Raw genomic sequence first — 22,364 nt, 5'->3', positions numbered from 1 at the left:
TTTTCCCATTCGGGATTCGGATTGGTGGATTAGTAAATCAGCCCCTAAGTGTTTGTACTTCTTACAACTGGATTTGAATTGGCATCAATGTGGGTATCATGCTGTATAGACCTCCCTTTCGGGTATTTATCGCTGTTGCCATATTCAGTGCTTTCAAGATGTATTTTGTCTTCTCTGTGGTTGTCCATCATTTGGATTATCTCTCCTTGAGCTAGGTATTTTTAAGATGGATTCTCATATTCTGATTTAGATAAGAGGACCAAACTCATTTCAACCCCTCCATTAACACAAACATAAAAGTCTTCTGCTATAAAGGTTAATTGAATTAGTCTGACTAAGCCAGAATCTAAAATGGGACTAGCATCATGTTATTCTGTAAGGAATTGTTTATTTATAGGGGTAACAAGAAATACTACTTTTTAAGGACTCCTATATATTTAATTTCCTCCAAATAACGATCTCCACAAATGACAAATAACAAACTGTTCTTTCTGTTTGAAGTTTTGGTCGTGGGCTGAAAGCACAGGTTTTCATCTTATGATTATTAGCTAACATGGAAAAGCCTCGCAGCCACGTTTCAATAAGACTGTTAGGAAACAGAATTAAAAACTGTTATCATAAAAAGACTTATTTGCAGCTTCTTTTACAGCAGAGAAGAACAATCATAATTAAAGCAGCTTCCCAAACTAGTCATTTTCACAATTTTAAGATGTTAGAATAAACATTAAAGTATTAATAAAATTATTAGTTACTGTAATTCTCTGATAGCTCATGTCTTAAATAATGAAAATTGGGTTAAGGTAACTCACAGTTTCATTTTTATTTGCCTTGCCTATAAACATTTATTTTTCACACTCCAATAACATGGACTCATAAAGAGTTTTCCTTGTAATAAGTGCTTGGTGTGCATACTTTGTAAGCAGTAAATATAGATATTTAATACTATTAGAATTTTTGCATTCTCTCTTATTTATGCGTAAATTGATTTGGTCCACGTACAGGGCTAGAACTAGGGATGAGCTGCAAAACCATCAGGGGCGCATTACTAAAAAAACACTTATTGAAGCTTATTGCTGTTTTATTATTTATAAAATATGTAATATATGCTTTTGAAAACACCAATCTGGTGTCCCACATGTGCTATACTCCATGGCCTCACATGCACCTTGACACCACTTGACATTCTACTCTGGTCCACACATTGGGCCAGTAGTGAAAGAATGATACAGCAACAGACCTATATTGGTGGTACTATACCTGATGTAACTGATGTAAGTGGGAGAAGGAGTGTGTTCAGTGGATTATCTAAGCACCAAATTATCTAAGCAACTCCTGATTAGAGAAATTTCTTGTCCCAACCCAACCACACTAAATGATGAACTTTAGGAACATCTCTCTCACAATAGACTACTAAAATTCTCATCCATTCCCTCATCATATCTTACTTAGACTACTATAACTCATTGCTCTGCAAACTCCACCATCTCCACAAGTGCTGCCCTGTCCCTCCTCTGGCTTTCTATGATGCAAACCATTTATTCTAACATACAAAGTGCTCAGCAGCACCACACCATTATATATAACAACCCCAATAACCATATACACCCCAAGAAATAACCTTTTTCTGAACATGACCTCCCTCTCTCCTCCTCCCCTATTCCCATCCTCTGAAATATTCTGCCCTAAGATAAATTTTGGGGAAAAGGTAAAAGCAATGACAATGCTATTTGAGTGGGTCTGCATAATGGAAGCATGCAAACAAAATTTATTTTGGACAAGTAAATTGATGATTTATGAGATGTATTTACTGTATGTCATTGTGAGAAGAGGACACCTGAGGAACAAAGGTGACAGCTTAGTTATCTGGTAATAGCATTGCGGTTTTTTTTTTAATTACTTATTTTCTTTGGGCACTTGAAAGCAAATGTTCCTTATGGTCACCCTTACAATTACAATTTTTGTGCCATGTGATACATTGAAAGGCACAAATTAATAGTCACATCAGGCTTTAGTTATTATGACATGCTTTTTAGGGGAACTGGTAACTCTTATGGTCTCTGATTGATCTGCTATGCAACCATCATTTTCTACTCACTGATGTGACAGACTGGCTAAACTCACACTACTTTACATGATTTAATTAGTGATTAGCAAATTTTTTCGCCAGCATGGATCTGCAGTGAATTTGCAATTGGCGAATTGTTTCACGGACCCTCTGCAAAATTATGGTGGGAAAAATTTGCTGTCACATAAAAAAACGCACAGTTCTGCAGTACACGCGAGAATTTTTTGCAGTTTTGAGAATTTTTAGCCAAGGCAAAATGGGGCAGATTCACTCATCACTAGATTTAATATATATATCCAGCACACAAGGGGCTTACAAAAATAAAAATATGAAGTGCATCATAACATACAAATCAGTTTCCTTAAGTCACATGGCAAAAACTGACTGTCCCTATAGTTCAGAACAGGTGCAGTTTTACACATTACATTGACATTAATTTCCTATACTGACCTCTGTAGAACAGGATCATTGGTGCAACATAGCCACTATTGGCCTATAGTACTACTTGGATTAATATCACAAGACCCCTCTTCTTCTGATCTTTATACTATTCCTCTAAACTAGAACACTGTGTAGGGACTTGAATCTGAGTATGAGCCTTGATGTCATCCTCTGCTCTTCAATAATTTTCTTCACTCTTGTGCTTCTCTTCTCCGCCCTTTGGTTTTTCTTTTAACTCATGTTCTATCCATCTTCTATTTTTTTTTTTTTCATTTTCCCTCCTTTAATATATCTCCTGTTACATTCCCACTCTTTTATCTCTTATTCCCCTCCTATGATTCCCATTCCATTCTAGTTGCTTCTTCTTACCTTTGTTTTCTACTCACTTCCCTTCTCTTTTGCTCTTCTTTGTACTTTAAGCCCCTTCATCTTACAGTTTTGTATTAATATAAACCCCTTGGATGTTGCTCTCAGTGCACCCAAACCAGGTAGTTATTTTTGAATTCCTGACTTGGAGGCAAATTTTGGTTGAATAAAAACAAGATTTACTACCAAATAAAGCCCCTGTAAGCTGATAGTGTGTATAGAGGCTGCCTAATAGCCAATCTTAGCCCTTATTTGGCGCCTCCATGAACTTTTATGATGCTTGTGTTGCTCTCCAAGTCTTTTTACATTTGACTGTGGCTCATGAATAAGGAAGGTTGGGAATCCCTGTTGTAGACAATGTTCTAGGCAGAGTAGCTCAAAATAATCTTTCATAGAGGAAGAGGCAGCAAGTTAGCTATATTTTCCCCTACTTACTGCATCGATAGATAATATATTGCTATGTCAATTACCATATAATTCATCTAGCACTATTTATACATATGGTTCAGGTGAAAACAAACAGTAAGAATCAACTAAAATGTTTAAAATTACAAAACACGCTATCTTAAGCCAAAAATCTGCAGCATGTTAAACAAAAAACAACTTAGCAATTTTATGAAACATCAAAATCTAAGACGGGAGTTGATTGATTCAAATAATTCTAAGGCTCCTCCTGAGAAACAGGTTTGTATTTTCTGCCAAAACTGCAATATATTGAAGATAGTTTCTAGCTACATTATATAAAGATTTGATGCAAGAAATCCATCATAATAGTGTATTATTGGTTCAATAATGACTTATTTTTATTCTATCAGGGAGAGATAACCACAGGCCAGTGCAAAGATCATTGCACTGTGAACTAAGCTCAACACAGATATATTAACTTTCTTCCATTAAGGATATGATGAACTAGAACTGCTATTTACTTCATCCTTAATTTCCTTATAATTATTGAAAATAAGCTGTTGGTTTATAGGATAGGCTAAGCCTCAATCCAATTGAACCAAGGTAGCCTTTCCAAAAAAAAAAAAAAACAAGCCATGATTCCAGCTATGGCCAAAGGATAACCTTTTATTATGAAAATAAATGTAGAAATGTCCTTCCATACAATGTACAGTATATAAGGAATACAATCTTGTCTCATATCTAATTTTTTCAAGAATCGTGATTTTCTCTACTTCCTACTTTTCGTTCTAGTGTAATGTAGATGTAATGATTCATTACTCTGCAGGTGACTAGACATTTCGATAAAAAGTGGTATGACAGCATATCAGGTTCCCTACGGCATCCAGCAATAATGTTCTATAATGTGTGGGCACCATCTTTTCACCGTAACATATGTAACAATGTGATGCCGTAAAACCTGTGACAGCTCAAACAACACCCCGTGCTTAATAGCAGTTGCGTTAGTAATCTTGTGGGGATTTGTAAAAAGTTGTCAAACACATGACAGTTTATGTTTTTATTGTATTTATATAAAGCATAAGCTCCGGCAAATAAAGCGTGACGCACGGGTAAAGTTTGCCGTTATATGTTGGTTTGAGAAAGAAGAATAGAGCATTGTTGAGTTTCTCATTTGCAAGACTGTTGCCAAATTAAGGATTTGCACTATAGTTTTCGTGAACAAAATGTGGGAGATTCATAAATAGATTTTAAATAATCTTGCTACCAACAAACTAGGAAAGTGAGTTTACGCATACACACTCTGCCAACCTGTTATAGCACTGATGTCATTTTATTTCAAGGTTCTAATCGATACACACAGTTATTTACATGCATTATGAAGTCATTTAAATCTCTGCTCTGTTTTGAACTTGCTCTGGGTCTTTGTCATGGAACATGATATTATGCTAGGCACAATCATTTGTGTTCTGTCAAGCCACTGAGGGTCAGCATATATTTCATGGTGTTTATTGTTATACAAACAGAAGAGAGAAATGTAACTGAGAGGTTGATAAAGAAAAATGTTAACTCCTACAAAATCAGGTGTGCAGATGTTTGAATAGAAGAGTGAGGGAGAGTTAATTCATTGGAGGCAAATATGGTTGAAAACATACAGTATACCTCCATATGTAATAAAAAGGTACAAAATTTGCCCTGGAGCAGTATAGCAAACTTTGTGTCTGATGTTACATAACCTTGATAAGGACTTGGTTAAGAAGAGATAGGGAAAGTACAGTGGCACTAGAGGCCACAAAATCACAGCCCTTAAGGGCCTTTGCACCAAGCATTTGTATCAGATAATTCAACAGCAAAGCACCTTTTTAATAGGTAATCTTGGCAAAGGTAGGTGGGGTTATCAAAGATTGGTAGTGGTGGGGGCGCTAGCAAATCACAAGTGGTAGGGGCAGGATTGGTTGGTTCCAGGCCATTAGCACAGACAGTAAACTTCCAAGTGTGGTTGGATGGAGCACGCCAGGACAACTATTTCAATAAAAATTATATCCTTTATTAGTTGCTTCCATTAAAACCATATTGAAAAACTCAGACCCCCCAGCTTAACGCATTTCATGGCTCAGCGCCACTTCATCAGAAGCTATAACCAGAGACTCTTTAATTATTATTATATAATAGAAATAATAATTGAAAAATAGCTAGATGGGCCCCTGGTTACACTGCACCCCTAGACTATAGCCAAGGGAAGCCTATGCATAAATCCGTCCTTGCCTTTGTAGAAAAGGGTAGGAAGCAGGCTGGGAATTGGACTTTTTAGGGGGGGTTCTAACAAATTAGCACCTTCTATCAATTCTACCCTCAATTCTCCTTTGATTGGCTAGAGGTTTTTTACCAATAGTTAGTGATGAGCGAATCTGTCCCGTTCCTTTTCGCCAAAAAAATCACAAAACGACAGGAAAATTCGCAAAACCATGAACAAATGCATTTGTTGCGCAAATTTTTTTGTAGTACGCGACTTTCTTGACGGACAATTTTTTCTGAAGTTTTGCGAAACAATTCACCAATGGCGAAATGTGGAAATTCGCTGCAAATTCATGCCTGGCGAAAAAATGTAATCATTACTACCAATAACTCCAAACAGAGGCATTTAACAACCGTTTTTGTATAGTTCCTTTGCTAAGGCTATTGGTGCACACCAACTACAGTATTTTGACTTTGAGTGGAAAAATTGAGGCTGAAATCTAAGAAAGAATTTTGAACTAATTCCTAAAAAACCAGGTGAACTGCACAAATATTTAGCACTTTGTAAATGAGCCTAACATTATATTTTATATTGTTTACAGGCAGGCTGAAACACAATAGCAAAAATATTCCTTTCTTCCATGTTTATTGTATTCAATATTAAACACCATTTCTTCTCAGCAATGTTGACTTTATTATTTGCAAGGTTAGATACCTGTAGAACAATGGCACAGATCTGAAAGTGAACAGTTTTCTGCTTGTCTGATATATCAATATTTGGAGTACTTGTCTCTCTTATTTTATGTCAGGAAAACATGGAATCATTAGGTGTTTGTTAGCCTCTGCTCCTCCGAGATCTGTATCAAGTGTAAAAAAATAGGTTAACAAGTTTCTACGGGTGCAAACTGATACAAACGAAACTGTTTTCTCTGTGTTACAGGGCAAACCAGGACAAGCTAATATGTTTAAACGTTTCGGTGTCACATTTTGATGTAGAAGCTAAAATAGCTCACTTACGTTCATAGGCCTTTTTCCACCAGGAAGGAAAGTGAATTTGTCAGAGAATTTTATGTTGTTAAAGGGAAAAATTGAAACCTAAAAATAAAAACAGGACCGTATCCTATTAAATATTGAGCAATCCCAGGCAAGCGTGCTTATCGCTAGGAAGGAACAAGAAAACAAAATTAAAATTATGAGTCATTGTGACGAAAATAAAGGAACGACAGTTAAACAAGGGGTATAGTAATTCTTATTGGGTGGGTCAGTTCTGGGACACATAGTATGCTCTTACATATAAACCTATTATTATTGTTATTAATATAATTACTAATTACTTATTTTTCCAAGTACCCATTAACATTTTCAGGATTCAGATGGGCATTACAGCACAATGATGCTGCTGAGTTCACTAATACCCCATAGGAAATGAATGTGTTTACCTGCTAAAAGTAATCGAAAACATGTTGACAGATGGGCACCTTTATCAGCTTTGATAAAATGTTTTGATAAATACAAAAAGCAATGCGCTGCTGGGAATCCTTCTGGCTTTTAGAAACCAGCCCCAAAGATTTAGTAGTGCTTTGTCATGTTCTGCCACACAGCGAAGTCATCAGGGGCCATTTAGCACTGGGAGTGAAGTGTGAAATGTCAGTTTTCGTGTTATTTTACTCATAATGCAGCATTTTTCCCCAGAATTTGAGCATAATTTCGTCCACTAGCAGATTTGCATTAAAATGGGAACAATAAGTCATGTGGCCATAAGTTTAACTTGTGCCATTTCAAGTGCTCTGCATTAATTTGAGGTTTGGATGCCATTCTAGATGCAGTATGCAGTTTATGATGGTGGTTAGTGATGAGTATACTGCGAAAAATCTGTGAAAGAGCAAAAATGTCGCGGGTAGAAAAAAATTGCAGCAAACATAATTTTATGACTTTTTTGACATGTGGATTTTTTTTTACAATTTCTTTAATGCGAGCAACAATATTTGACGTTGGTAACAATTTTTTTTATGCGGGTGCCAATTTTTTGACGCGGACGATAATTTTTTGAGGCGTGGTGAATTTTCCTGCAGCTAATTTTTTTCACTTGTTTTTTTCCCACAAAACCATGCCTGCCAAATTATTTTGCCCATCACTAATGGTTGTATCTTCAGGGTCCCCCTGTGTCAGTAGGTACACTTGTGTGTCATTCATCATACAGACTGGGCATGCACAATGAGGTCTTGACTAAGAGCCAAAATAGGCCCTGGCATTTTCAAACAGCTCCCCGTGAGCAACAAACCCCTTGGATGTTGCTTTCAGTTTCCCCCAAACCAGGTAGTTATTTTTGAATTCCTGACTTGGGGGCAAGTTTTGGTTGAATAAAAACAAGATTTACTACCAAATAAAGCCCCCTGTAAGCTGATAGTGTGCATAGAGGCTGCCTAATAGCCAATCACAGCCCTTATTTGGCACCTCCATGAACTTTTATGGTGCTTGTGTTGCTCTCCAAGTCTTTTTACATTTGACTGTGGCTCAAGAGTAAGAACGTTTGGGGACCCTTGCTCTATGGCAGTGATCCCCAACCAGTGGCTCAGGGGCAACATGTTGCTCACCAACCCCTTGGATGTTGCTCCCAGTGCCCCCAAACCAGGTAGTTATTTTTTAATTGAAACAAGATTTCCTACCAAATAAAGCCTCCTGTAAGCTGATAGTGTGCATAGAGGCTGCCTAATAGCCAATCGTAGCCCTTATTTGGCACCTCCATGAACTTTTATGATGCTTGTGTTGCTCTCCAAGTCTTTTAACATTTGACTGTGGCTCACAAGTAAGAAAGGTTGGGGACCCCTGCTCTATGGCATCTTACAGCAGCCCCTTTGGCAACTGCCAGAACCCACAGATTGCCAGTATGGGCCTGAGCATAATAGTGATGGTGCAAATACACAGAAGTGAAGGGGCATGTTTTAATGCTTATTCTGTAAAGCGCTAAACAAAATGATTGTGCTATATAAATAATAATAAAGCACTTTTAATTAATTGCATCAATACACACTGATTCTAAATAAGCCCTATTGTTGCTAAGCTGCACCTGAGCTTTCTAAAGTCTTCCACTAAGGGACTTATTTATAAACATTTGAATTCAAGTTTTTTTTTATCATGATTAGAGTTTTTGTGTGGCAAACTCCTGAATTCGATGTTTGAAACTTTTTAAGCTCAAAAATTTAAATTGTAAAAATCAACTAAAAGCTGGTGAGTTCCTGTTGAAGTCAATGTGAGTTAATTCGTGCATTTCTTTTGTTTTTTATTTTTTTTTTGGTTTTTATGAAAGTTGGTAATCATTAATAGAATGCAATTATGCAGTGTCTGAGAGTGTTTGCTTCTATTTTTAAGACCTTGAGTTCAAGAGATTCCAACAAATAAGTGCACATTTAAGACCAGGGAGTTTTCAAGATTTTTTGATGCATGATTAAAAATCGCAAATTTGAAAATCTATTTTGATAAACTCCCTGTGTAGTACTGTAGGTGTACATTTATGTCTTGGATAGCCTGTAGCTGACCCTGCTTGTGTCTTGTAAGGCACTTGAACAAACTAACCAAGCTTGAAATCACTCAGGGATAGTGATGAATGAATCTGTCCCATTAAATTTCGCCCAAAAATTTGTGAAGCTGCTGAAAAATTCATGAAACGGAACAACTTTTTTGATGCATACAACTTTTTTTTACTCCTTTTTTTACCTGACCGAAAAATTTTTGCACCAAAATTTTGCAGCAGTTTAGTGAAAAATATCACCAATGGCAAAATGCCAAATTTCGCTGCAAATCCATGCACAGGCGAAAAAAATTGCTCATCAATTCTCAGGGATAGAACCCAGAGCACTGCCTTTTATAAAGCATATGCATGATATTACATTCCAGTTTGCAATGCTGTTTTTGCCTTGTCTTTATATATATATAACTGCTTTTTATGCCATATTTTACACCTATACTACAATGCACTATTCAGTATGCCAGGATTTACTTTTCAATGTCTCAGTGGCATGACATTGTGTTTTTATACAACGTTTTAACACACCATAATAAATAGGCCCTTTATTGTTTCAACCCCTGCAACTATATATTTGTTAGAAATAGATCATTGAGCTCCATTAGACAAATGTGAATAGTAGCTGCTGCTAGTGTATTTGTATTTAATTACCCATTAATCAAGGGACACATGACATTATTTAAAGCAGTCCACTCTGCCAAATTACAATTAATTGCAAAAAAATTGCTCTTTTGAAATTTCTCCCTTTCTGTTGTCATCTTTTTCCCCACTGATCAAAAGCAAAGTTGAAGCCTGCTTGGGCAAAGAATAATAGAAGTGGAATACAAGTTAAAAGGCATACTGAAGCAACAATGAGTAGCCACCTCAATACGCAGCATCATTGTGAGCACAGTTGGGTCGTTACAGGGTGATTGCACCGATGCAATGTTAAAGGAGAAGAAAAGGTAAAAATTAAGTAAGCTTTATCAGAAAGGTCTAAGTAAATACTGCCATAAGCACTCACATCCTCTATCAAAAGAAACACAGGATTTCTTGTCTCCTTTTTTGGGAATATGTTCTTTGGTATCAGACTTCCTCTCTAGGGCTCCTTCGGGTTTGGGGCACAAGATCTCTCCTCTCTCCCTCCCTTCTCCTGCTCCCCACTCCCATAAGAATGCATACGAACTCACTTCCCCCACCCATAGGAATGTTTGATCTGAGCTTCCAATGGCTATGACTGCAGCAGGAAGCTACCAAGACCAAGCTAAAATGGCAGCTGCTATCAGAGGGAGCTTCTAGGGCTCTTTACTCCGGTATAGTACAGCTTTTTGCTGAAGAAATATATCATTCTAGGTGGTACTAATGTGGCAAACCTATTGGCAGTAACATGCTAAAATGACTTTCCTTCTCCTTTAATAGCACGTGCAGACAGTCTTATATAAGAATTTATGGCTGATAGCACATTGGGGTTAGGGTATAATTAATAATATTAATGCAACAGTGACAATAAATACACAGTTGGAATAAGGTCCCTGCCCTAAAAAGCTGAGAGCTCGAGTGAATGCTTTCAGACTGAAAAACCACTAGCTCTAGAACTGTTTCTCAATTCCTATTCAAGAAAAAGTCAAAGAGGCATGTTGGGTACTTTTCCACCAGCTTAAAAAATGATGGCAGGGGATATGGCCCCATGTACAACAACCCTTGAGGTTAGAATATGACCTGAAGCTGTCTATGCCAGAAAAAGGAATATGAAAGAGACCTATATACTGTTTTAATAGACAGCTAGACTTTTGGCCCACTTTCGTTTCAGTTACGAGCAAAATTTTTCACCAGGTTTTGCTGCTAAAAACACCCATAGACTCCAATGTATTGCTGGAAAAAGTCACCACAAAAAAAAAAAAAAAAACAACGCCCATTGGCTTTCATGAGTTTTGCAAATTTTCACTGATGTTGCAAATTGTTTGTTGAAGAGAAAGGGGACAGATTCACCCATCACTTTTTATGTTAAAGGAACAGTAACATCAAAAAATTAAAGTGTTTTAAAGTAATTAAAATATAATGTGCTGGTGCTCTGCAAAAAAACTGGTGTTTTTGCTACAGAAAAGCTACTATATAAATAAGTTGCTGTGTAGCCATGGGGGCAGCCATTCAAGCTGGAAAAAAGGGGAAAAGGCACAGGTTAGATAACAGATAACTAGTAGATAAGCCCCTTATAATGGGGATTTATCTGTTATCTGCTAAGTAACCTGTGCCTTTTCTCCTTTGAATGGCTGCCCCCATGGCTACACAGCAGCTTACTTATATAAACTATAGTAGTCTTTCTGAGGCAAACACACCAGTTGTACCAGTGCGGGGCAACAGTACATTATTTTGTAATTACTTTTATACACTTTAATTTTTTGGTGTTACTGTTTCTTTAAATAAAAGATAAACCTTGAGGTGCTTAAGAGGTCTAGATAATTTGCAAAACTACTGAAAAATTTGCGAAACGGTATAGCGATACCATTTGTCGCGTGCAACTTTTTTTGACAGGACCGCAACTAATTTTTTTGCAAATGTTCGCCAATGGCGAATGCAGAGATTTTCTGTGAATCTATGCCTGCTGAAAAAATTCACTCATCACTATTGGTGGCCAGTTAAACAAGGGAGAGAGGCAAACAGGCAGCATTACAGCAGAAACCATCCAGTTTAAAGGACTCTACCAATATGGACCAACAGTCTTGGGGGCTGATTTACTAAGACACGAATTCAAATCCGAATTGGAAAAATTCCAATTGGAAAACGAACATTTTTTGCGATTTTTTCGGTGCCTTTACGACTTTCCCGTAAATTGTCGCAACTTTTTCGTAACCGGTACGACTTGCGCGAATTGTCACGACTTTTTCATAGCCATAGCAAATTTCGTGAATTGTCGCGACTTTTTCATTGCCATTGTCTTTGGAGAATTGTCGCGACTTTTTCATTTCCATTATAACTTTCGTGAATTGTCGCGACTTTTTCATAGCCATTACGACTTTCGCGAATTATCGCAACTTTCGTATTGAGAGCTCGAAAAAGTCGCGACAATTCGCGAAAAAGTCGCAAAGTACCGATCATTACGAAAAAAACGCATTCGGACGCTTTTCGGACCTTCGTGGATTAGTAAATGTGCCCCTTGGAGTTGATAAGATTGGCCCTAGTCACATTTTCATCTCTTATCTAATAAGCTAAACTTTACACATTAGAAACAGAACTCTTTGGAGCTTTTCTTAATTTATATCTGTAATTATTTTATCAGAGATTTGGGTTGCATTATCCAGGCATCTGGTCTCCAGCATGTTCTGAAAACTCTCAGTGCCATTCCCCACAGTGAATGTTGAGGTAATACTGTAAAAGTGGTATTGACTTGCTGGCAAACCCCAGGCCCCAAGCAATTGGGATTACAAAGCCCATACCTGTCAATAGAAATCTACTTTTCTGCAGTTCTGTGATGATATGATTTCTTTGTACTGGGTTAGAAAATAACATTTCATTTTGTGAGCAAACTGTATGTTGTTTGACGATTGAGGTGCTTACATGCTGACATTCCCATGTTTAGTCCTTTTTGGTTACATATAGAGATGCACCACAGCATTTCCCCAAAAGATAAAGAAAATAATACCCCTAACATTGTGCCAAATTCAGTTTATTTATAATATTCCAGCAGAATTTTCTAAAAAATATTCAAATCTATTATGTCTCCCCTTGTCAAATGCAGTCACTATGACTGATCCAGTCAACAGTCCTTCCATACTTAGGGCCAGATTTATAAAAATGTGAATTTAGAGCTTAATACATAAAAATTCACTTTTGTTCTATTCATTCCTATGGGATTTTTAGAAGTGTATTTATCAAATTGTTAGTTGAATAGAGTGGCGAGGTGAGTTTTTATGTATTAAGTTCTAAACTCAAATTTTGATAAATTTGCCCCTTAATGTTACTTCTAGTCTCAATTTTGGTGATTACCAAAAAAAAAATGTGAACAAACTAAAACCCAGCTCTTAGCAGTTGTGTACAGTAAAGAAGGGAAAATTGTATTTTTTTCCCTGGGTATTGAATTACTGGTATGGGATCTGTTATAAAGAATACTCAGAGCCTGGAGTTTTCCAGATAAGTCTTTCTGTAATTTGGATCTCCATACCTTTAGTCCACTAAAAATAATTTAAACATTAAATAAACCCAATAGAATTGTGTTGCTTTCAATAAGGATTATTTATATTTTAGCCAGGATCAAGTACAAGGTACAGGTATGGGATCCATTATCTGGAAACCTGTTATCCGGAAAGATCAGAATTACGGAAAGTCTCCCATAGACTCTGTTATAATCAAATCATTCAGATTTTTAAAACTGATTTCCTTTTTCTCTGTAATATTAAAACAGAGGCTTGTATTTGATCCCAACTCATATATACCTAATCCTTATTGGATGCAAAATAATCCTATTGGGTTTAATTAATGTTTATTGATTTATTGATTGATTTTATTTTTAGTAGACTTAAGATATGGAGATCCAAATTATGGAAAAATCCCTTATCCGGAATACCCTTGGTCCCAAGCATTTTGGATAACGGGTCCTATACCGGTACTGTTTTATTATTACAGAGAATAAAGAAGTCCATTTTAAAAATGTTAATTATACGGAGTCTATTAGAGATGACCTTCCCATAATTCAGAGCTTCCTGGATAACAGGTTTCTGGACAATGGATTCTTTACCTGTATTTAATTTCAGATTTCACCCATTCAACTAACATTCACTGCTGCAAATTTTAAACTATTTTAATATTCTGTTTTGATTTTTTTTTCCTTCCAATTTGATTCAGATTACTCTGCACTAAGAGCCACTTCAGTGAGGTGATGAGAGAATCAAGAATGCTTTTCTTTTCATAAATATCTTGAGTGTTTACATAGCGTTTGACTTTTTTATTTGTTTTCTAAAGGTTCATTTTTAAAAACAATCTTCTTTTTCTGCTCTGTGGTACAATCCCTTCTATTCACATTAACTGGCAAAAAAATGGAAAGAAGTCATTGACACATGTTGTGATAGCTTAATAATAATAATGCCAAAACGAAAAAGTATGGCTCTGAATATCCAAATGCGGCCATCACAGGATGTGGTATAGAGGAGGTATTATTCCTTTACATGGTTTGGAAATGCTGGATATTTGACAAGAAAGGACTGTTTATGTGACCTCTCTTATCCAACATATTACAATTAATATTTAGACATAAAATGAGATAAAAAGCATTAATAGGGTGGCCTAGGTAGCCCCAGTAAATAAAACCTTTGCACTTATTAGGCTGATATATGAAGCCAGAGGTTGTAAGAGTACATTTGGTAAAATATGGACCCCAAGGCTCTGTTAGGAGTAACCTGAACCTGCCTGGTTACTATTCAAGAGTGAATCTGTCCCATTTTGCTTAGCCAAAAAATTAATGAAACAGCAAAAAATTTGCAAAAAGCGGCTACTGTGTGATTTTTCTTATGCATAAGACTTTTTTGATGCAACTGGGACTTTTCTGATATGACTATAATTTTTTTGATGTGACTTTTGTGACACAACTGCGACTTTTTCTGACACCATTGAAACTTTTTGCCACACGCAACTTTTATCGCACTCCACATACATTAAAGGCCTGGATGAGTTCTTGAACAAGCATAGTATACAAGGCTATTGTGATACTAAAATCTACAGTTAGTATTGATGTTGGTATATATGGTTTATGTATGTGAGATAGGTTGGTATGGGTCTGTATGTGAGTGTATAGATAGGTCAGTATGGGTCTGTATGTGAGTGGATAGATAGGTCAGTATGGGTCTGTATGTGAGTGTATAGATAGGTCAGTATGGGTCTGTATGTGAGTGGATAGATAAGTCAGTATGGGTTTGTATGTGAGTGTATAGATAGGTCAGTATGGGTCTGTATGTGAGTGTATAGATAGGTCAGTATGGGTCTGTATGTGAGTGTATAGATAGGTTAGTATGGGTCTGTATGTGAGTGTATAGATAGGTCAGTATGGGTCTGTATGTGAGTGTATAGATAGGTCAGTATGGGTCTGTATGTGAGTGGATAGATAGGTCAGTATGGGTCTGTATGTGAGTGGATAGATAGGTCAGTATGGGTCTGTATGTGAGTGGATAGATAGGTCAGTATGGGTCTGTATGTGAGTGTAGGATAGGTCAGTATGGGTCTGTATGTGAGTGGATAGATAGGTCAGTATGGGTCTGTATGTGAGTGGATAGATAGGTCAGTATGGGTCTGTATGTGAGTGTATAGATAGGTCAGTATGGGTCTGTATGTGAGTGTATAGATAGGTCAGTATGGGTCTGTATGTGAGTGGATAGATAGGTCAGTATGGGTCTGTATGTGAGTGGATAGATAGGTCAGTATGGGTCTGTATGTGAGTGTATAGATAGGTCAGTATGGGTCTGTATGTAAGTGGATACATAGGTCAGTATGGGTCTGTATGTGAGTGGATTGATAGGTCAGTATGGGTCTGTATGTGAGTGGATAGATAGGTCAGTGTGGGTCTGTATGTGAGTGGATAGATAGGTCAGTATGGGTCTGAATGTGAATGTATAGATGGGTCAGTATGGGTTTGTGTGTGCTGGGTTTACTTGGAAGGGTTGAACTTGATGGACTCTGGTCTTTTTCAAACCTATGTAACTATGTATGTAACTGTATGTTTTTGCTTCTCTGTTCCAGTACTTTCTGGTACTGTTCCTGTCTGGTCCTGACTCTTCACCCATTCCTGCTTGTCCATCTTGCTTCTTGCTTCTCCTTTTCAGTACGGGTCTTGTTTCTGATTGGTCAGGATAACCGGTCCTTGCCTGAAGGATCCAATCATCCATAGAAATCCTTTACTCCCATGGACTGATATTATTCCTATTACTGTCTGAGAATCTAAAAATAAATCTTCAATATAGCTATATAGTACGTTGTGCCTAACACCCACTTGCAGCAATTTCTTATACAATGTTCTTGTATTTATTTAGGAATATTTAACCCCTCCTAACCTGTATAGAGTTGCCCAAAAAAAATGAATATGCCCTGTAATTATGTGCATATTATTGTAGTTGTTATAGTGCTAATGTTATGTTTTTGTTAAAAATAGGACACATGATATCTTCATTCTTTTTATATTACAGTCTTTAACTAATCCAGAAATATATATTGTCCCGTGACCCTCTTTATGCTCTGCCAAATCCTTGTTACTAATCTAAATCAGGTTGGATAATGCTTTGGTTACCAGTTGGGGTGTAACCTAGGGGACAAAAGTCTTGATCTGACATTATTCGGAACATTCTCTTTGCTAGGCACAAGTGATGAGCGAATCTGTCCCGTTTCGCTTTGCCATAAAATTTACAAAACGGCAAGAAAATTCGCAAAACGGCTAAAAATTCGCAAAATGCATTTGTTGCACGATTTTTTTTGTCGCCTGCATCTATTTTCTGTCGCCCGCACTTTTCTGACGTGACCACAGCTTTTTTTTCAGTAACCGTGCCCTTTTTTGATGCAACCACGTCCAATTCCGTGCGGCTGCACCCGAATTGAAGAGACCACGCCCGAATTGGCGTGACCGCGCCCAATTTGACGTACAACAATAACAAAATCCAGTGCAACAAATTTTTCCACGGCTAATTTTCGCTGAAGTTTCGCTAAACAATTCGCCAATGCTGAAATGCGGAAATTCGCTGAAAATCCATGCCTGGCGAAAATATTCGCTCATCACTACTAGGCACCATTATGCAAAAGGAATGTTTTGAGAATGCTTTTTGAGACTTGTTTGAGATTTTTAAAATTTCAGTGCCCCTCTTCCACTCACAAACTTTTGAAAGTTCATTTAAGGTTACTGTTTAAAAACTATATTCAGGCATCATAATGCAATTAATCAAAAACACGTATCCAGATTGACTCACCAGAGCCTTATAATTAAAAAAAAAAAAATCAAATTAGTCAGGAGTATTATAATGTAAAACTCCTGGCTAATTTGATTACTATTAGTGATGAGCGAATCTATGAAAAGATTTGCGAAACGGTGAAAAATTTGAGATATGGTGAAAACGGCACACGTAACTTTTTTTTCCATGCAACTTTTTTTCCATGCACAACAATTTTTTTTACACAGGTGACAATTATTTGTGGCGCGCCGAATTTTGATGCCCATTTCTCAAAAAAATCCGCCAATGGCAAAACACGAAAATTCACAGTGAATCCATGCCAATTACTATTGGTGACAAAGACTGGTATACAGTATATTGTTATCTGCATGATTAAAAGTAGAATATCTATCGATATAAAAACATTTTAAACAGCCAAGAAAAGTTCTTTCTCTAGTAGTCACTGCATTTTGTGCTATTAAGACTGACTGTATGCCCTTTTATTTTTTATATTAACAATGCATTCACCACTGTAAGCAGTAATGGGAATATTTGCAATATTTGTGTCCTTTTTAATACAGCAAGGTCAACAAACAACTTACCAGCAGAAAAGAAGGATGGATAAGAGAGCAATCACCATCATGATGCTTAGAAGATACTCTAAGAAAGACCTAATTTATTTTATTTCATCTTCAACATATTCAGTATATTGTTTTCTTTTCAGACCTAAAACAATGCAATAGTTTAGAATCTTGTGGGTTAACAACAGCTCTAAATTGCTGTGCGTCTCTGTGTTTTATACTTTTTTTAAGACGCAAGGTCAACAAAGGACTTTATAATAGGATATGAAGAAAACACTTCTGATGAGCAATGAGGGCAAACAGAAGATGGACGGACTTGCAAAAGAACTCTCCAAAACCCTTTATCCTTCACTTAGACTCATGTTTTTCAATCTCATTAGTATTTTTTCTAGCCTTCTTCATATTTTTCTGTCTTTATTTTCAGTCTTATGTCTGCCAGATGGTAGGTGCTTTAATTTAACCCTTTTCTCAGTAATAGGTTGATGAGGATTAATGCTTTCTTTGTAATTCGGGTATGCAGATTTTAAGATAAATTAAGGATAATTCTCTGCTTCTTTTCCTACCGTGGGTGGGAAATAGTAATACAACGCAGATGTGCTTTTCTGATTACTAAGGAAGTTGGAGGAGTTGGTGAGCTCAGTGTATTATTATGACCTGATAGAAGAGGTCAAAGACACCTGCGCTAGTTACTGATTATGTAAAAATGAAAAAAAAACCCTCACACGGGAATATATTAATTATATTTTGCTTACTATGGAAACCTGGATAATAATGGAAAGATTCCAAGTTCCAACTGTCAAACCCTGGGTTACGCATGTTCCTCAAAGAAGCTGTGTAATCAGATGCCATATGTTTGAGGTGAAAATGTCCTACTTTTCAGCTTAACGAAATGCTTGTTCAAAAATTTAACTCTATTTCACGTGAAAGGGCCAATTGTAGTGTTCAGAAACCTATTTTGCAGAAGATAGTGCAGTTCAGAGAAAGAACTTTAAATTGCCTATGTAGTTGCCAGTGTCATTAATCTACCGCCAAAACAAAGTAGGCAGAAAGGAGGGCAGAGAAAACTGTACAGGCAAAACTTGTTAATGAAATTACACATCGTTAAGAAGTAAGGTCTTTAAAAATGTGCTACAGGGGTCATTATTACTTTAATACATTGCAAACTGTTTATAGGGGGTAGCGCTTTATTCTAATTTATATCAATATGAAAGCAGGAATGTGCAAATATAATTCCCTGTTATAGAGAAGAAATAGACTGCAGCCCATTACTCGGGACTACATTGAGCAGTTGGAACTGAGCCTTCTAACCTTGAATCACATAGAAGAGTAAGCCCATTGTGACAATGAGTTGGGTAAGGAAAACAGCTAATAAGAAGGATAATGTTGGCAGAGAAGGAAGGACTAGAGATTACACATTGCTATGAAAAGCTAAACATGTTGTTAAAGGGATAGCGCCACTTTTCAGTTCTTACCAATATCCCTATATGTCTTTTAGACCATTTTTCTTAATTTGGCCTTTTTCCATTTAAATCTGACAGATGTGGATTTAGCTTTAATAGTGTGCCGACACATTCTTATAGTCCCTTGGGGCTTGTCACTCAAACAGGTTCAAGCTTGCATGATGGACCTTATACACGTGACTTAAAAGAGGAATCTGGCAGCGCAGTTACATGGTGTCATCAACTTTTACTGATGCTCCTGACTGACGATTCCTTTTATCCACAGCACTACTCATTTTTTATGGGTCTCTTAACTCATAATTACGTGGTTATTTATGTGTTTCCCCTGCCTGCTTGCTCTCCTTGCATAAATAGGGATGTCACTAGTGATGAGCGAATTTCCGCATTTCGCCATTGGTGAATTGTTTTGCAAAACTTCAGTGAAAATGCAGTGCGGAAAAATTTGTTGCATGGAAATCTTTTGTTGCGCAGCAAATTTGGCGCTGTCACGTCAAAAAAGGGCGCAGCCACGTTAAAAAAGGCACAGTCGTGTCAAAATGGGGCATGGTTGCGACCAAATTGATCAAAAAAGCGAGGCCAACAAAAAAATAGGTGCAGGCGAAAAAAAATAGCTGCGGGGCGACAAAAAGTAGCCGCAGGTGACAAAAAAAGACATGGGCGACAAAAAAAAAAAATGCACGACAGAATGTTCTTGCCGTGGCACAAATTTTATGGTGAAACGGGACAGATTGGCTCATCACTAGTTGCCACCTTTTCCAGTGGCTAAACCTGAACACAGGGAACAAAGCTGATGGCATCAGGGGTGGGGCAGTGATGCGGGGGGTGGCCATGAAGACATCAAGGGCGGGCATTACCTTGGTTGGGGTTCAATATGCTTGAAGAACTTTGCAAAAATGTGAATTTCAATGTAAATCTGTGTCAGTTGAAAATATTTTCTAATCCCTAATATTCAGTCCAGTTGCTTTGGGCTCAATACAGCCCAAGGTTGAGCTTGACCTGTTTCTTTTCAGAATCTGGGCTGCGGTTTTCTGGGTGGTATTTAGTAATGGGGCAATTATTTGCTATATCACAGTAACCCATTGAAACCAATCAGCACTTCAGATTTAGTGCTATGGTTTGAATCCAGAAAGTGCACATCTGATTGGTAGCTGTGGGGACTAAACCCCTATGTATTATATATAACTGCAACACAACTGTGTTGATTATGTTCAGTTCAAGGTAATACAACTGTGCAGTAGGGATGTAGCGAACCTAAAAAAAAAAGTTTGCGAACGCGTTCGCGAACTTACGCCAAAAACCGCGAATATTCGCGAACTTTGCGAACCCCATAGACTTCAATGGGAAGGCGAACTTTAAAACCTAGAAAAGCCATTTCTGGCCAGAAAACGGATTTTAAATTTGCTTAAAGGGTGCCACGACCTGGACAGTGGCATGCAGGAGGGGGATCAAGGGCAAAAATTTCTCTAAAAATTATATTGTTGAAAAAGCGTTGCGTAAAAACGGGCAGACCTAGCGGAAATACGCGGCGTTGTTTGCTATTTCGCGCTATTGGCACCATGGAAACGGGATTTGCTTACACCAGTATTAGGCTGAAAAACGCCATGTGTGGTTGTGCGGCGTTTTTTTAGGCTGAGAAAAAACGCAGAGAAAAAACACAGAGAAAAAAAACGCGGCGAACCCAAATTGCGAACATACGCGGAAAGTTCGCCGGCGAACAGTTCGCTACATCTCTACTGTGCAGTAGTTAATCAAGTTACGCTGCTAAGTCTTCATTTGGGATACTGAGATATCGATGCATTTACAAGGCTGATTAAAGTAGCAACATAAGCGAGCCAATAATCACCCATAACAAAAACAAATACCTTGCTTTGGTTCATTTCAGTACTGAACAAAATGTGGCAGCTTTGTCATTTAAATCATTTGCCTGTGTTATAATCCCAACTATATGTGCACTCATTTAAACTGGGCATCAGCTGTAATTCATAATGTAGCTCAGACAAATACTTCAATTAAGAAGAAAAGTCAATCCTTGAAATACTGATGGTTATTTTTCACATCAGGTTTTCTGGTACGATTAGTCTGATTTGTTCTAATTCTCTGTGGCTTATAAATATATGTATATTTTTAAACCAAAAGTGTGAAGCACCTAATTAATGAATCTTGCTTTGAACAGATGGTATGTTTTATTCATTGTGTACTTATTTAAAAAAAAAAAAAAAAAATCTACCCCTGTTCACTGCAACTACCAGTTAAAAATCTTTATAATTAAACTTTTTCTAAGCTCAGCCGACAAGGTTAACACTTTCATGAGATGGAAAAGGGGGTCACTGTGCGATCACTACCTATGTTGGGTGATTTTGGTAACCTCATAAGTGAGAACGATGAAAGACTATGAAAAGGAAAACATGAAAGAGAGAAAGTGAGAGAAATTGTGTCAAATGGGAACAGATGGAAAACATTCAAAGTTTCTCAAAGAATTAATTGAAATGATGTTCAGAATTAGCTGAAATATTATACTATGGAGAGCAGACAAAGGATTGCTAGATTTACATTTTTCCTAGACAAAGCAATTTCAGGGGAACTTAAATAAAGAGAATAAATAATCTTTTTCTTACTGACAGGATGTGAGATAGGAGTGGCCCTGAAGGAGGGAGGGAGGCCTGTGATATTATGGGATGTCCTTCTTTCTCAATGATAAAAGGGGATGGATCACCATGTGCTTGGTTTTTGGTGCTCGGCCTGAGAAGCAGGTAGGATTGCTGAGAGTCCAGAGGCTGCAATGGCATTGTATTTCTGGATTAAGCCAGGATCCTGCTAATTAGAAATAGTTATTGATATTCAGTCATAGTACTCACCAGTGGTGTAAGGCAGCCAGCATTAATGAGCAAGGGCAGCTTAGTGCCCCGAGGATCAGTGGGGTTAGTATTGCCTTGGCACTACTGGCCTATTACAGGAACCATAGTGCAAAAGGGACCCAGGATATTCTTACACTTTGATGGCATTCATTCATTCAGCTTCATAGGTGTGAGTATGGTGTTTTTCATATGCTGTCTACTGATGAGCAAAAATTTTCGCCAGGCATGGATTTGCAGCGAATTTCCGCATTTTGCCATTGGTGAATTGTTTTGCAAAACGTCACCGACAATTTGCTGCAGAAAAATGCATTAAAAAAAAGTTGTGGTCGCATCAAAATGGGAAAAAATGGGGAAAAAAAGACACGGGTGACAAAAAAAAATACACAGGTGACAAAAATGTTGCGCGACAAATGCGTTTCATGGCTTTTTCACCCTTTCGCAAATTTTCCTCTTGTTTTGTAATATTACAACAACCAGCTGCATTTAGACCTTAAAGGATACCAAGGCATCATTATCCTGCTGTCTTATCTACTTTAATGCTCCTGTTCATTGTTTAAAA

Source organism: Xenopus tropicalis, chromosome 3 (assembly GCF_000004195.4).
Source record: "Xenopus tropicalis strain Nigerian chromosome 3, UCB_Xtro_10.0, whole genome shotgun sequence".
Classification (NCBI taxonomy): domain Eukaryota; kingdom Metazoa; phylum Chordata; class Amphibia; order Anura; family Pipidae; genus Xenopus; species Xenopus tropicalis.
This window is presented reverse-complemented; position numbering follows the sequence as displayed.